The sequence below is a fragment of the Schistocerca americana genome, chromosome 2 (genome assembly GCF_021461395.2).
Source record: "Schistocerca americana isolate TAMUIC-IGC-003095 chromosome 2, iqSchAmer2.1, whole genome shotgun sequence".
NCBI lineage: Eukaryota > Metazoa > Arthropoda > Insecta > Orthoptera > Acrididae > Schistocerca > Schistocerca americana.
Window position 1 is genome coordinate 671,986,207 of NC_060120.1, and position 14,907 is coordinate 672,001,113.

Genomic DNA, 14,907 nt, shown 5'->3' on the forward strand with positions numbered 1-14,907 from the left:
AATTGAAGACAGTAATTCCTAGACGAAAGGGTCATTATATTTTCCAAAAGTTAAGGGAACTTAGCATAAATCTAACCTCTGCCTCCTACAGCTTTCTAGATACTGAGAAGATCAAGCATAATTGCATATGAGCTGTGCTTGTATCCATTTTGACTGCTATAGTTTTTCAGTTTCAAAAAAATCTGTCATACATGTCACAAAATTTATCCTACAGTTGTACAACAAATTGACATCTATGATATAGGTTGCAGGAGCAACAGTCTGGATGATTGACTGAGCTGGCCTTGTAACACTAACCAAAATGGCCTTGCTGTTCTGGTACTGCGAACGGCTGAAAGCAAGGGGAAACTACAGCCGTAATTTTTCCCGAGGGCATGCAGCTTTACTGTATGATTAAATGATGATGGCGTCCTCTTGGGTAAAATATTCCGGAGGTAAAATAGTCCCCCATTCGGATCTCTGGGCGAGGACTACTCAAGAGGACGCTGTTATCAGGAGAAAGAAAACTGGCATTCTACGGATCGGAGCGTGGAATGTCAGATCCCTTAATTGGGCAGGTAGGTTAGAAAATTTAAAAAGGGAAATGGATAGGTTAAAGTTAGATATAATGGGAATTAGTGAAGTTCAGTGGCAGGAGGAACAAGACTTCTGGTCAGGTGAATACAGGGTTATAAATACAAAATCAAATAGGGGTAATGCAGGAGTAGGTTTAATAACGAATAAAAAAAATAGGTGTACAGGTAAGCTACTACAAACAGCATAGTGAACGCATTATTGTGGCCAAGATAGACACGAAGCCCACACCTACTACAGTAGTATAAGTTTATATGCCAACTAGCTCTGCAGATGACGAAGAAATGTATGATGAGATAAAAGACATTATTCAGGCAGTGAAGGGAGATGAAAATTTAATAGTCATGGGTGACTGGAATTCGTCAGTAGGAAAAGGGAGAGAAGGAAACATAGTAGGTGAATATGGGTTGGGGCTAAGAAATGAAAGAGGAAGCTGCCTGGTAGAATTTTGCACAGAGCATAACTTAATCATACCTAATACTTGGTTTAAGAATCATGAAAGAAGATTGTATACATGGAAGAACCCTGGAGATACTAAAAGGTATCAGATAGATTATATAATGTTAAGACAGAGATTTAGGAACCAGGTTTTAAATTGTAAGACATTTCCAGGGGCAGATGTGGACTCTGACCACAATCTATTGGTTGTGAACTGTAGATTAAAACTGAAGAAACTGCAAAAAGGTGGGAATTTAAGGAGATGGGACCTGGATAACCTGAAAGAACCAGAGGTTGTGCAGGATTTCAGGGAGAGCATAAGGGAACAATTGACAGGGATGGGGGAAAGAAATACAGTAGAAGAAGAATGGGTAGCATTGAGGGATGAAGTAGTGAAGGCAGCAGAGGACCAAATAGGTAAAAAGATGAGGGCTAATAGAAATCCTTGGGTGACAGAAGAAATATTGGATTTAATTGACGAAAAGAGAAAATATAAAAATGCAGTAAATGAAGCAGGCAAAAAGGAATACAAACATCTTAAAAATGAGATCGACAGGAAGTGCAAAATGGCTAAGCAGGCAAGGCTACAGGACAAGTGTAAGGATATAGAGGCTTATCTCACTAGAGGTAAGATAGATGCTGCCTACAGGAAAATTAAAGAGACCTTTGGGGAAAAGAGAACGACTTGTATGAATATCAAGAGCTCAGATGGAAACCCAGATCTAAGCAAAGAAGGGAAAGCAGAAAGGTGGAAGGAGTATATAGAGGGCCTATACAGAGGCGATGTACTTGAGGACAATATTATGGAAATGGAAGAGGATGTAGATGAAGATGAAATGGGAGATATGATATTGCGTGAAGAGTTTGACAGAGCACTGAAAGACCTGAGTCGAAACAAGGCCCCGGGAGTAGACAACATTCCATTAGAACTACTGACAACGTTGGGAGAGCCAGTCCTGACAAAACTCTACCATCTGGTGAGCAAAATGTATGAGACAGGCGAAATACCCTCAGACTTCAAGAAGAATATAATAATTCCAATCCCAAAGAAAGCAGGTGTTGACAGATGTGAAAATTACCGAACTATCAGTTTAATAAGTCACGGCTGCAAAATACTAACACGAATTCTTTACAGACGAATGGAAAAACTGATAGAAGCCGACCTCGGGGAAGATCAGTTTGGATTCCGTAGAAATATTGGAACACGTGAGGCGATACTGACCCTACGACTTATCTTAGAAGAAAGATTAAGGAAAGGCAAACCTACATTTCTAGCATTTGTAGACTTAGAGAAAGCTTTTGACAATGTTGATTGGAATACTCTCTTTCAAATTCTGAAGGTGGCAGGGGTAAAATACAGAGAGCAAAAGGCTATTTACAATTTGTACAGAAACCAGATGGCAGTTATAAGAGTCGAGGGGTATGAAAGGGAAGCAGTGGTTGGGAAGGGAGTGAGACAGGGTTGTAGCCTATCCCTGATATTCAATCTGTATATTGAGCAAGCAATAAAGGAAACAAAAGAAAAATTCGAAGCAAGTATTAAAATCCACGGAGAAGAAATAAAAACTTTGAGGTTCGCCAATGACATTGTAATTCTGTCAGAGACAGTAAAGGACTTGGAAGAGCAGTTGAACGGAATGGATAGTGTCTTGAAAGGAGGATATAAGATGAACATCAACAAAAGCAAAACGAGGATAATGGAATGTAGTCGAATTGAGTCGGGTGATGCTGAGGGAATTAGATTAGGAAATGAGACACTTAAAGCAGTAAAGGAGTTTTGCTATTTGGGGAGTAAAATAACTGATGATGGTCGAAGTAGAGAGGATATAAAATGTAGACTGGCAATGGCAAGGAAAGCGTTTCTGAAGAAGAAAAATTTGTTAACATCGAGTATGGATTTAAATGTCAGGAAGTCGTTTCTGAAAGTATTTGTATGGAGTGTAGCCATGTATGGAAGTGAAACGTAGGCGATAAATATCCTAGACAAGAAGAGAATAGAAGCTTTCGAAATGTGGTGCTACAGAAGAATGCTGAAGATTAGATGGGTAGATCACATAACTAATGAGGAGGTATTGAATAGAATTGGGGAGAAGAGGAGCTTGTGGCACAACTTGACTAGAAGAAGGGATCGGTTGATAGGACATGTTCTGAGGCATCAAGGGATCACCAATTTAGTACTGGAGGGCAGCGTGGAGGGTAAAAATCATAGAGGGAGACCAAGAGATGAATACACTAAGCAGATTCAGAAGGATGTAGGCTGCAGTAAGTACTGGGAGATGAAGAGGCGTGCACAGGATAGAGTAGCATGGAGAGCTGCATCAAACCAGTCTCAGGACTGAAGACCACAACAACAACAACAACAACGATATAGATCAGTAGTTTTCTACATCAGTAGTTTTGTTTGTCTGTCCTGTGACTCTTGCAAAAGACTGAAATGGCCTGCAGCTTTTTCTGTTGTTGTCAGAACTTCATTGCTCCATTAACTTATGGTACACTGTTGCTAAAATAGGAACTTGTGCATCCAACATCATAATCTAAGGGGTATGTCATCAACTGTAGTGGTATTCCTTAATTTTTCAAATATGATCCCACTCGCTTCTGTATCTGTCATTCACTACCATATAGAAGTCGAGAGCATGAAATTCAGTGTCATCTTCTCCAATGAAGCAGTTTTGAAAGACAGAGTTTAGTATGTAAGCTTTCATATAATCATATTGCATTTTGATGATATCATAATCAATAATGTGAGAGTGTGACATAAACATATGACTGGTGTGTTTTGCCAGCCCTTCAGCACTTCATCTTTGATTGAACGACCATTTGATTCTAAAGTTTAATATACGACATTCTCTGACATTTAAATGTGGGCTGTTGCTTAATATCCTTTATCTCCTGATTCAGCATGTAAAGTGATTTGACCTTCTGTTCATCACTTGTTGATTAGTTTCATGCTTAGTCTGATGAAGGAAATTTGTACATCCTGAAAGTTGTGTGTGTGTGTGTGTGTGTGTGTGTGTGTGTGTGTGTGTGTGTGTGTGTGTGTGTGTGTGTGATTTTCATTTTAATGTGGATTCTAAACCATGGTGGAACTCATCATTTTTCACATCAACAAATTTTACCAGAGGTAAAAAAAGAGATAAGTGACAGATAGAAAAACCTAGAAATAGTGCATCATTGAATGAGTCTTTTGATTTTGTGTCCAGCCCCATTTTGACTAGAGTCTGGGCTTTACCTTTTACAGATACGTAACTGTTTGGCTTTTCTTTTGATTGTTGTTAATGTTAGAATCCGATTCCATGATTCAGTTTCCATAGTCAATCCACTAACAGAAAGTAGTGCCTAATGTGAATTCAGTAAGCAAACAACAATAAACAGCCAACACCCAGTTATTCCTGCTCACATTTGATTGTTTACATCACTCATGCCCATGCATGTACATGACCCAAGCTCATCAGGACATGATTTCTGTGGGTATCGAAATGTCATTTTTGTCGTAAATAGCTGGTACCTAATTAACGATTAACTGACTCAAAGACAGTTAATGTGGTATCGATAGCTACGATGCCACGGCGTAGGTTGGCACTACAACACCAACACCAACGACCAGCGCCCTGAAGCAGGCTCTGTCCAGATCTAAGAGCTCCGCTCCAGATTCCGCCCATTTCATCAAGAGCAGACGGCCTGGAAACATCGCTTCAATTTCAGTTTGCTATTGAGACTACGTACTATTTACAACGGGAATATGGTTTTGCCCCTAAGGGCTCTTCAGTTGTAAAGTTACATATGTCACTGACTAATAATTAAATGTGCTTTCACGTAAAAAGCTGTACCGAGAATCTTTCCTCACCTGCTCCTGCTCACTTCCTACATTCGGCCTACCCATTCTGTTTACAGGAGCAGGCCCACGCGCCACCTTTCAGACAGGATACAAAAGTTAACAGAAGTTACAAGAAGTCGTTAACAGTTTCTAATATTAACTTAAGAGTTAATCCATTACACACAAAAAGTTAACTCCAATTAATGATTAACACAACAACGATCTTGTGCCCAGCAGTGGACGGGACTACTTAGGAGGATGCTGTTACCAGGAAAATCAAAACTGAAATTCTACAAAGCAGAGCATATACTATTAGCTCCATTAATTGAGTAGGTAGGGAAGAGAATATAAAAAAGGGAAATGGATAGGTTGAAGTTAGATGTAATGGTACTTAGTCAAATATGGTGACATAAAGAACAGGACTTCTGGTCAAGCCCATACAGAGTTATTAACATTAAATGAAATAGACTCACAGTGAAAAAGAAAATATGAATGTAGTAAGCTACTATGAACAGTATAGTGGACACATTATTGTAGTGAAAATAGAAACAAGGCCAACACCCACCACAGTAGGAAGAGTTCATATGCAAAATAGCTCAGCAGTTGATGAAGAGAATGAATGCTAAGAGAGAACAAATTATTAAGTTAGTTAAGGGAGAAGAAAATTTAATTCTGATAAGTGAGTGGTATTTGGTAGCAGGAAGAGGAAGAGAATGAAAAATTGTAGGAGGATATGGACTAGGGGACAGGAATGAAAGAGGAAGCCATCTAGTAGAATTTCGCACAGAGCATAATTTCATCATTTCTGACACTTGGTTTCAGAATCATGGAAGAAGATTTCAGTTGATTATGTAATGGTAAGATAGATTTTGCAACCAGATTTTAAATTATAAGACATTTCCAGGAGCAGCTGTAAGCTCTCACCATTATTTGTTGGTTACGAACTGCAGATTAAAACTGAAGAAACTGTAAAAAGGTGGAAATTAAGGAGATGAGACTTGGATAATTGAAAATACCAGAGATTGTTAAGAATTTCATAGAGAACATTACAACTCTAGACTGAAATAAGGGAAAGGAATGCAATAGAAGACAAATAGTTGGCTTTGAGAGATGAAATAGTGAATACAGTGCAGGATCATGTAAGTAAACAGACAAAGCCAAATAGATATATTTGGATAACACAGGAGGTACTGAATTTAAGTGGTGCAAGGAGGAAATATAAAAATGAACAAGTCAAAATGGGATACAAGTGTCCAAAAAATGAGACTGGCATAAATTGCAAAAAGGTTAAGTTGGAATGAGTAGAGGCCAAATGCAAGGCTGTAGAAACATGCCTGCCAACTTACCAGTTGGGATGAGAAGGAAAGCTTCTCATTCCATCCAGTAAGTCTTCCCTGACCCATGGTTCTGGGTGACTTTCCCAAAATCCACTGCTTTTCCTAGACCTCTCTGGTCCTCTTCCTTCTCCCCTCTTTCTTCCCCTTCAACCCTTCTGCCTGCAGCAGGAGCCACTGGCTTCAAAAGCTTACCTTATTATAACCTTTTATGTGTGTGTTCTGCCTTATTTTGTTTACAATTAATTGTTTCAATTATTATATGTGATTTTTCAAAGGCATTCAATGGTGTCAGTCATTGGGTCATGCATTACTGTTGTTGCTTTATGTTAATGGTCTACCATTTTATTTGAATCATGGAGCAGAATCAGCCTTGTTTGCAGACAACACAGACATTGTTGCAAAGCCAAGCAAAGAAGTGTCAACAGAGGAAATAGTAAATGTTGTTTTTGTGAAAGGTATTCACTGGTTATACACAAATGGGCTAGCTCCAAACTTTGACAAAAAAATGTGGTGCAGTTGTGTGCTGTCAAAAATAACCCCCCACCTGTTAACCAATTATACCAATAAGGAATAATAAATAGGGTAGAAATTTGTGAGTTCTTTGGTCTGCACATTGGTGGTAATTTAAACTGGAAAAACCATACAGTAGACCTGCCAATACATTTTGGTTCAAAGAAATTGAAGCTGCACGAGAGACTGTTTGCGCAAGATCAGGGGTGGGCATAAAATGATAACTGGATCCATCTATCATCCATCAGATTCATCTCCTGATGTAATCATAAACTTTAGAGAAAATGTCACTTCACTTGTGTGTAGGTTCCCCAATCATCAATGGAGACTTCAATCATCCAACAACTAACTAGGGAATTATACTCTTGTCAGTGGTGGGTGTTATAAGACATCCTGCGAAACTTTACTAAATGCCTTCCCAGAAAACTAGCTAGAACACATAGTTACGAACCCCAGTCATGATGGAAATACAGTATATTGGATCTAATGGCAACAAATAGACCTGATGTCCTTGAGGATGTCCATATCAAAACTGGTATCAGTGACCATGAGGTGCTTGTGGCATCAGTGATTAGCAAAGTACAAAGGACAACTAAAACAAGAAGATAAATAGATATGTTCAGTAAACTACATAAAAAATCAGTATTGTCATATCTTAATGAGGAACTTGAAACTTTCAGCACAGGTCAGGAGCAAGAGGAACTCTGGCTTAAGTTTAAAGAATAGATGACCACACACTGGATAGATATGTACCCAGCAGAACAATTCATAATTGGAGGGAATCTCCATGATATACAGTCACTGTAAAGAAATTTCTAAAGAAACAGAGATAACTGCATAATAGGTTTAAAACAAAATGTAGGGCTACAGATAGAGAGATGGTGGATGAAACATGTCAAGAGAGCAATGCAAGATGCCTTCAGTGACTACCACAGCAAAATATTGTCAAGTGATCTTTCACAGAAATATGTAAAGGCTGTTTCTAGCACCAAAGTAGTGTCCAATCCCTAGAGAATCAGTCAGGAACTGAAGTTGAGGGTAGCAAAGCATCAAATGTTCCTTTGGAAAGGAAATCCCAAGACAATTGCCCCAATTTAACCCTTAACACTGAAAAGATGAATGAAATAAGTATTAGTGTTGGTACTGTTGAGAAACAGCTGAAAAGTTAGAATTGAACAAAGCTCCACGTTCCTATGTAATCCCTGTCAGATGCTGAATTTGTGGCTGAGTTAGCCCCTCTTCTAACTATAATCTATTGTAGATCCCTCAGACAAAACACCATGCCCACCCAGTATGTGGAAAAAGGAACAGGTCACACCCATCTACAAGAAGGGTAGTGGAAGTGGTCTACAAAACTACCATCCAATATCCTTGACATCAATTTGTTGTAGAATCATAGAACATATTCTAAGCTAAATAGAACAGAATGACCTCCTTGCCAACCAGCAAGGATTTTGAAAATATCGATCATGTGGAACCCTACTCGCACTTTTCTCACATGACATACTGAAAGCTTTAGATCGAGGCAAGCAGACAGATGCAGTGTTTCTTGATTTCCAAAAAGCACTTGACTCAGTACCACACCCATGCTTATAGTCAAAAGTAAAATCATGTGGGGTGTCAAATGAAATTTGTGGCTGGGTTGACGACTTCCTGGTATGGAGGACATAGTATGTTATCTTGGATGGAGAGTCATCATCAGATGTAGAAAGGGGGTGCCCCAGGGAAGTGTGCTGGGACCCTAGCTGTTCTTGTTGTATGTTAGTAACCCTGCAGAAAATATTAATAGTAACATCAGGCTTTTTGCAGATGATGCAGTTATCTATAATGAAGTACTATCTGAAAGATGCTGCATAAATATTCAGTCAGATATTGATAAGATGTCAGTGTGGTGCAAAGCTTGGCAACTTGCTCTATATGTTCAGAAATGTAAACTTGTGGACTGCACAAAACGAAAAAAATATAGTATGCTGTGACTATAATATCAATGAGTCACTGTTGGAATTGACCAGCTCATACCTGCTTGTTAACACATTGTAGGGATATGACATGGAATGATCACATGTGTTCAGTCATGGATAAAGCAGGTGGTAGACTTCAGTTTATTGGTATAAAACTACGGAAATTCAATCAGTCTGCAAAAGAGATTGTGCACAAATCACTTGTGTGACCGGTTATAGAATATTGCTCAAGAGTCTGGGACCTGTACCAGATAGGGTTGACAGGGGATATTGAATATACACAGAGGAGGGCAGCTTGAACAGTCACAGATTTATTTACTCCATGGGATAGTGTCACAGAGATACTGAAGGAACTGTACTGGAAGACTTAAAGACAGACGCAAACTATCCTGGGAAAATCTATTAACAGAGTTTCAAGAACTGGTTTTAAATGCTTATTCTAAGAATATACTACAACCCCCTAAGTGTTGCTCACATAGGGATAGTGAGGATAATTACTGCACACACAGCATTAAAACAGTCATTCTTGCCATGCTTCATACGTGAATGGAAAAGGAAGGAACCCTAATAACTAGTACAGTGGGATGTACCCTCTGTCATGCACCTCATGGTGGTTTGCAGAGTATAGATGTAGATGTAGAAGCAGGCTATTTTCACCATAAAAATAATCTATAACTTTGGATATACTGATAGTTGACATCTGTCACATCGCTACAGTGTTACCACATAGGACACCAGCTACCACTCAGTTACATATAACACACAAATAGGGCAAGTCACTTCACATATGTTGTTAATGTGTAATGCAGGGCAATGTTGGAAGTGGCCACTGCAATGTATGTCAGAAATGCAAGATGCTCTATCGACAGCTGATCTTAAGTGACCAATGACATCTGCAGTGGGAGACACATTTTGTAGTCCTGAATTTAAAATCATGTCCTAAGCTAACCACAACCTCGTGATATGTAATGTACCTAAGGAAACAGTGTTCAGCAATCTGTGGCAGAGTTAAAATCATCATTGCTTTGTACACAGCTAATAAAGTTAACCTCTACAAGCAAACTGAAGACAGAAAAAGTTCAGTTTCAATGCTAAAAGCAAACTGTAATTTCTTTATATCATTAGTGACCTAAAACTATCCTCTCACTGGCTGCAAAAGCTGCCATGTTACCAACTGACGAGTACTCCTCATTGGCAGTTGGTTGCAGATTATAGATGAAATTAAATGTCGTGTGGCTAGGGTCTCCCGTTGGGTAGACCTGTCGCCTGATGTAAGTCTTTTGAGCTGACACCACTTCAGTGACTTGCGTGTCGATGGGGATATGATGATGATGAAGACAACACAACACCCAGTCCCTGAGCACAGAAAAGTATCCAACCCAGCCGGGAATCGAACCTGGGTACCTTTGCACAGCATTCCATCGTGCTGACCACTCAGCTATCAAGGCAGACAAAGATTATAGATGACACTGACAGATTCCAGATGATAAAAGAATGACAGAAAAATAAGAGCAAATAAAAAAAGTCAGTGGGATGATGAAAATGACATGTCAAAGAATTAGAAATAAAAAAATGCATTAAAATCAATTAAATGAATGAAAATGATCATCAGACTCTTTTGATTAGATTTAGAAATAAAAAAAAAAAAAAACATTTGACAAGAATCGAACTTAAAACCTTCAACATGGCAATTTACTGTGCTAACCATTGCACTGAAGTACAACACTGAAATAAGTTATTATGTTTTTGACAGAGGGCCCCAGTCACAATGATAACTTGCAGCCTTCAGAAATTCAGTTTCACACGATGTCGAATGTAATTTATCTAATGTAAGCCAATCGGTGTGATTATGATAATCACACTTATGAAGCTGAATTACGTCTTGTGCAGAAATATCCATTAGTGTTTAGCTAGTGCTGTGTGTGAAACGTGTGTATTTCATTAGCTCAAATGGCTCTGAGCACTATGGGACTTAACATCTTAGGTCATCAGTCCCCTAGAACTTAGAACTACTTAAACCTAACTAACCTAAGGACATCACACAACACCCAGCCATCACGAGGCAGAGAAAATCCCTGACCCCGCCGGGAATCGAACCCGGGCGTGGGAAGCGAGAACGCTACCGCACGACCACGAGATGCGGGCATTTCATTAGCATCATTTTGTGTGTGTGTGGTGAATTGCAAAATGAAAGTGCCAGACCCATGATTCAGGATCCAGACACATCAAGAAGGAACACTAGGCAAGGAATTGGAAGTGAAATGACCGATTGTTGTGGCATTTGGCAACGGCAAATGGTTTGGCCATGACGAGTGCTCTGACTGGAGGAAACCAGCTGACGCGTGAAGTGTCAAGTATCAAGTAATTTTAATCAGACTACAGAATTATGTCTCCAGTTCACACACATACATTTTTATATACCTCTGTAAGCAACTGCTAATATTAATCACAGTACATTTATTCACCTATGAACTTTATCATCAACAATCTGAAGAACAGATACCATCTTAGTATATATATAATTAAGGCTCACCGGCCACTCGACCATCTTCTTCTTCTGTGCGAATGCACAAACAGTGCCTGAACTCTTATGGGAATCGGCAACGGGGTGCAAGTAATGAGTATAATGGGCAGGGCGCTACGAATGTAGTGCGGGACAATACGTTGAGAATGTGGGTTTAGTGGGAGGCGCGCCAGAGACAAATCCCTGCAGTCGCGCTATCCTCTGTGCCCTCGGTGGCTCAGATGGATAGAGCATCTGCCATGTAAGCTGGAGATCCTGGGTTCGAGTCCCAGTCGGGGCACACATTTTCATCTGTCCCCATTGACATATGTCAACGCCTGTAAGCAGCTAAGAGTGTTCATTTCATTGCAATTTCATTCTAACGAGCTGCATGGTCACCGATGGTATCTGTTCTTTCGGACATGACCGAAAGACAGATTCCATCTTAGTATATACATATTGAACAGTCAACACAAAATCATTTGCTTTACATTTTTTCTGGATACTTCGCTCATTGATTGCAGTTCATCAGAAATGCCCAGTTTATGATATCTATTTTAAAAGAGTGAAAATATTATTAGAAATATTTTACTGAATAATGAATATGCAGTCTTTCCAGTTTTATATGATTTTTTGGTAGTTATTTTAAGTTCTTTTCAGCCTTGTTAAGACAATTTTCAGCCCATTTTTGTCACTGCAGTAGCACTTTGGGCATATTAGTATAGGCATGAAGTACCCATTATACAGAGACACTGTCATAAATATTTATTAGTAAAAAGATTGCTGACTAAAAGACTAGTTTGGTGATCTCAGAATCCTTGTGATGATTCTAGAATCCTTGCCATATGTTTGCTATGTCAGTTATATGAACATATATTTCTCAGATCAGATATTTGCATAATTATGAAAAATTTGAACCTCTAGATATCAAAAAAGTTTTGAAGTTTCCCGAGAATATAATTTTAAGAATTTATGGTAAATATTTTGAAGACCTGACATGAATATAAATTATAGAAGTGGCCATTCCCACAATTGGTACCTTCCATACCCAAAAATCAGTTTTTTTTTAGGTTTTCACAGGAACTGCCAATGAAAAAAGGTGTTTTATAAGATGCCTAAGGTCCACCCTAGACCACATCTGAATGCTCAAATTTGCCTAGGATGGAGAAGTATGTAGTGTTTAAATTTAGATCCCATACTGTAGGGTAGCTACACTATGCCCATTCTTCTTACAGATACATAAATGGTTGATAAGCCAAGGGGTATCTAAAACACAACACCCCTTATACCTGTTGTCAATAAAATCAGAAATATGACCATGAAAAATCACAGCTTTTTGGCACATATTGGTATTGTGCACTATTGTGTGTTAATTTAAAAAATGTAACTTTCAATATTATGGAAAGGAAAGTTGCTACTCAGCATATACCGGATGTGCTGAGTCACAGATAGGCACAACAAAAAGACTGTCACAGATAAAGCTTTCTGCCATTACCCTGAGACTGCAGTCGTATGTGTGTGTGTGTGTGTGTGTGTGTGTGTGTGTGTGTGTGTGTGTGCGCACGCGCGTGCATGTGTCTGTCTGTCATCTATTGTTGACGAAGGCCTTAATGGCCAAAAGCTTTATTTGTGACAGTCTTTTTGTTGGTTGTGCCTAGCTGTGACTCAGCACCTTCGCTATATGGTGAGTAGCAATTCCTTTTCATGACATTGTTACCTTCTATCCTGGATTTTCCATTGTTTGATAAATTTAACTTTTATATCATACATTCAATATTATGGTTATGGGGTTACCATTTAAATAAATCATACTCATAAATAGCCTGTATCTAGTGACCTTGTAAATGAATTAGGAAATAAGGGTAACTTACCAGAAGACAGACCTGTTATGGTAAAACCACTTTCAGAAGGGAACTGTGACTTATGTGCACTGTAAATTATTGAACAATGTTCATAAACAAATGGAAAATGTTTCATTACTTGTTTAATAATAAGGGACAATCAAAAAGTTCCCATTTGAAGGCTGTACAGTCCAGAATGTGTATATCTGATTGACAAAATCGCCAATCATCCCACCAATGCACTAGACTGAAGATATCCATTTGGTTAAATGTCCTGCTGCATGAAGATGTCTGTATGTGTCCGCTGCATATCATTGTCCGGGAATCAGTGCCCTTCAAGGCCTTTTAATGGACCGAAGGCATAATTATTGCATGGAGAGAGATCAGAACTGTTGGGGGGGGGGGGGGGGGGGGGTAGAGTTGTTGCTGTCTATAATGGATGAGGCTGGCCTCCTAGATCAACTGCTGTCTTGTGTCAGAACTGCAACCAGCAGGGAAATTGTCGCACCATTCCACCATGGTAGTTTTCAACAGACATGCTATACCATGCACATTCTTCATTCTCTGATGGATGTCTACAAGTTTCTTTTGACAAAGAATGGAATAACAGTAAGTTGGTCCTTTTTGGACGCATTTGGTAATAAAGTCGCCCTAGTTCACATTTCACATTCAGCACACACACACACACACACACACACATCGGAATGACATGAATGCTACAGTAATCCCTTGTCTAATTTTCAGTGCTAATATACCCACTTAAGAGACACACTACAATGCATATATGCTGTAGCAATGCCTTCAAATGGAAACTTTTTGGTTGCCACCTGTTTATGGACGTAATTACCACTCCCATAGGGTCTGCTGTTTGGGGGAAGATGGAAGGCCATGAAACCATCCTACAATTTGGTCACCTAAATGCATAATTTTGCTTTTGGTTCATATTTCATTTCAGTAACAGTTCCAAAGGGATGCCAATCCTTTCCCTCATAAGTGACATATCTACCAATTATGTCTCAAAGTATGCAGTTGTAAGAGTATTCTCATTTTATGTTCATCTGGAAAATGGCAAACATTGATAACACAATGAAGGAAACTGAAAACTGTTCAATACAGTGCAATCACGTAAATCCATTACAGTAGACCTCATAGCAATATCACAGTGGAGAGAGCAGGGAACGAAGTGGTAAGCACTATGGATCATCACAGTAATAGAAATGTTGCGGGTAGAAATCCCCCACAGTGCTGACAAAATTTGCAGCTTCCATTACAATCTGACCACATGCTGTGATAGAAATGATGCAAAGAAGTGACAAGGTCTCATGAAAATGCATTACAGCAATGTTCATGTTCACATGTGGTACATACATGTAGCTATGAATGTCAAACGAAATTAAATAAATGTCACAGCACAATGTCAGGCAATTTGCTTTCTAATGAATAGTGCAGTACCATTTAGTGTCAGCTCATGTAGATTGGCAAGCACCATGGCAAGTGTCACGAAAACTTCAAAATTCTACCGATGAATACCAAGCAGTACTATGGCGCTTTACTTCAAGAAAAGCTGGACAAGGTATACAGGGTATATCATAATTAATGGCGTAAATGAATACAGTTGAAAATAAACAATACTAGAAGCAAAAAAGTCTCAGTAAACATAGGGTCGAAAACGCATACCTTAAGAGCTGCGAGCAATTTTTCATCTTTGATGCTGTGCAGCAAATCTCTTCTACTGCATACCTTCAAAGTTATAAGCAATTGTTCATTAGAAGAGTTTTTTCCAAGTAGCAAAGATGAGCACATGCTCATAGTTCTTAAAGTGTGCATTTTAGAGCACATGCTTACCGGACATTTTTTTCTTGTTTTGGTCCATACTACTACTTCCAAAGATGTGGAAATCAAAGAGCTTGAAGCAGAAGAGATTTGC

At 39.0% G+C, this 14,907-nt stretch overlaps 1 non-coding gene across 1 annotated transcript; it reads left to right on the forward strand.

Annotated features, from left to right (window-relative positions):
- Positions 1–11,365: 11,365 nt before the first annotated feature.
- Trnat-ugu lies at positions 11,366–11,440 on the forward strand. Its single transcript has one exon. It is a non-coding gene; the product is annotated as a tRNA-Thr (tRNA).
- The last annotated feature ends 3,467 nt before the right edge of the window (positions 11,441–14,907 follow it).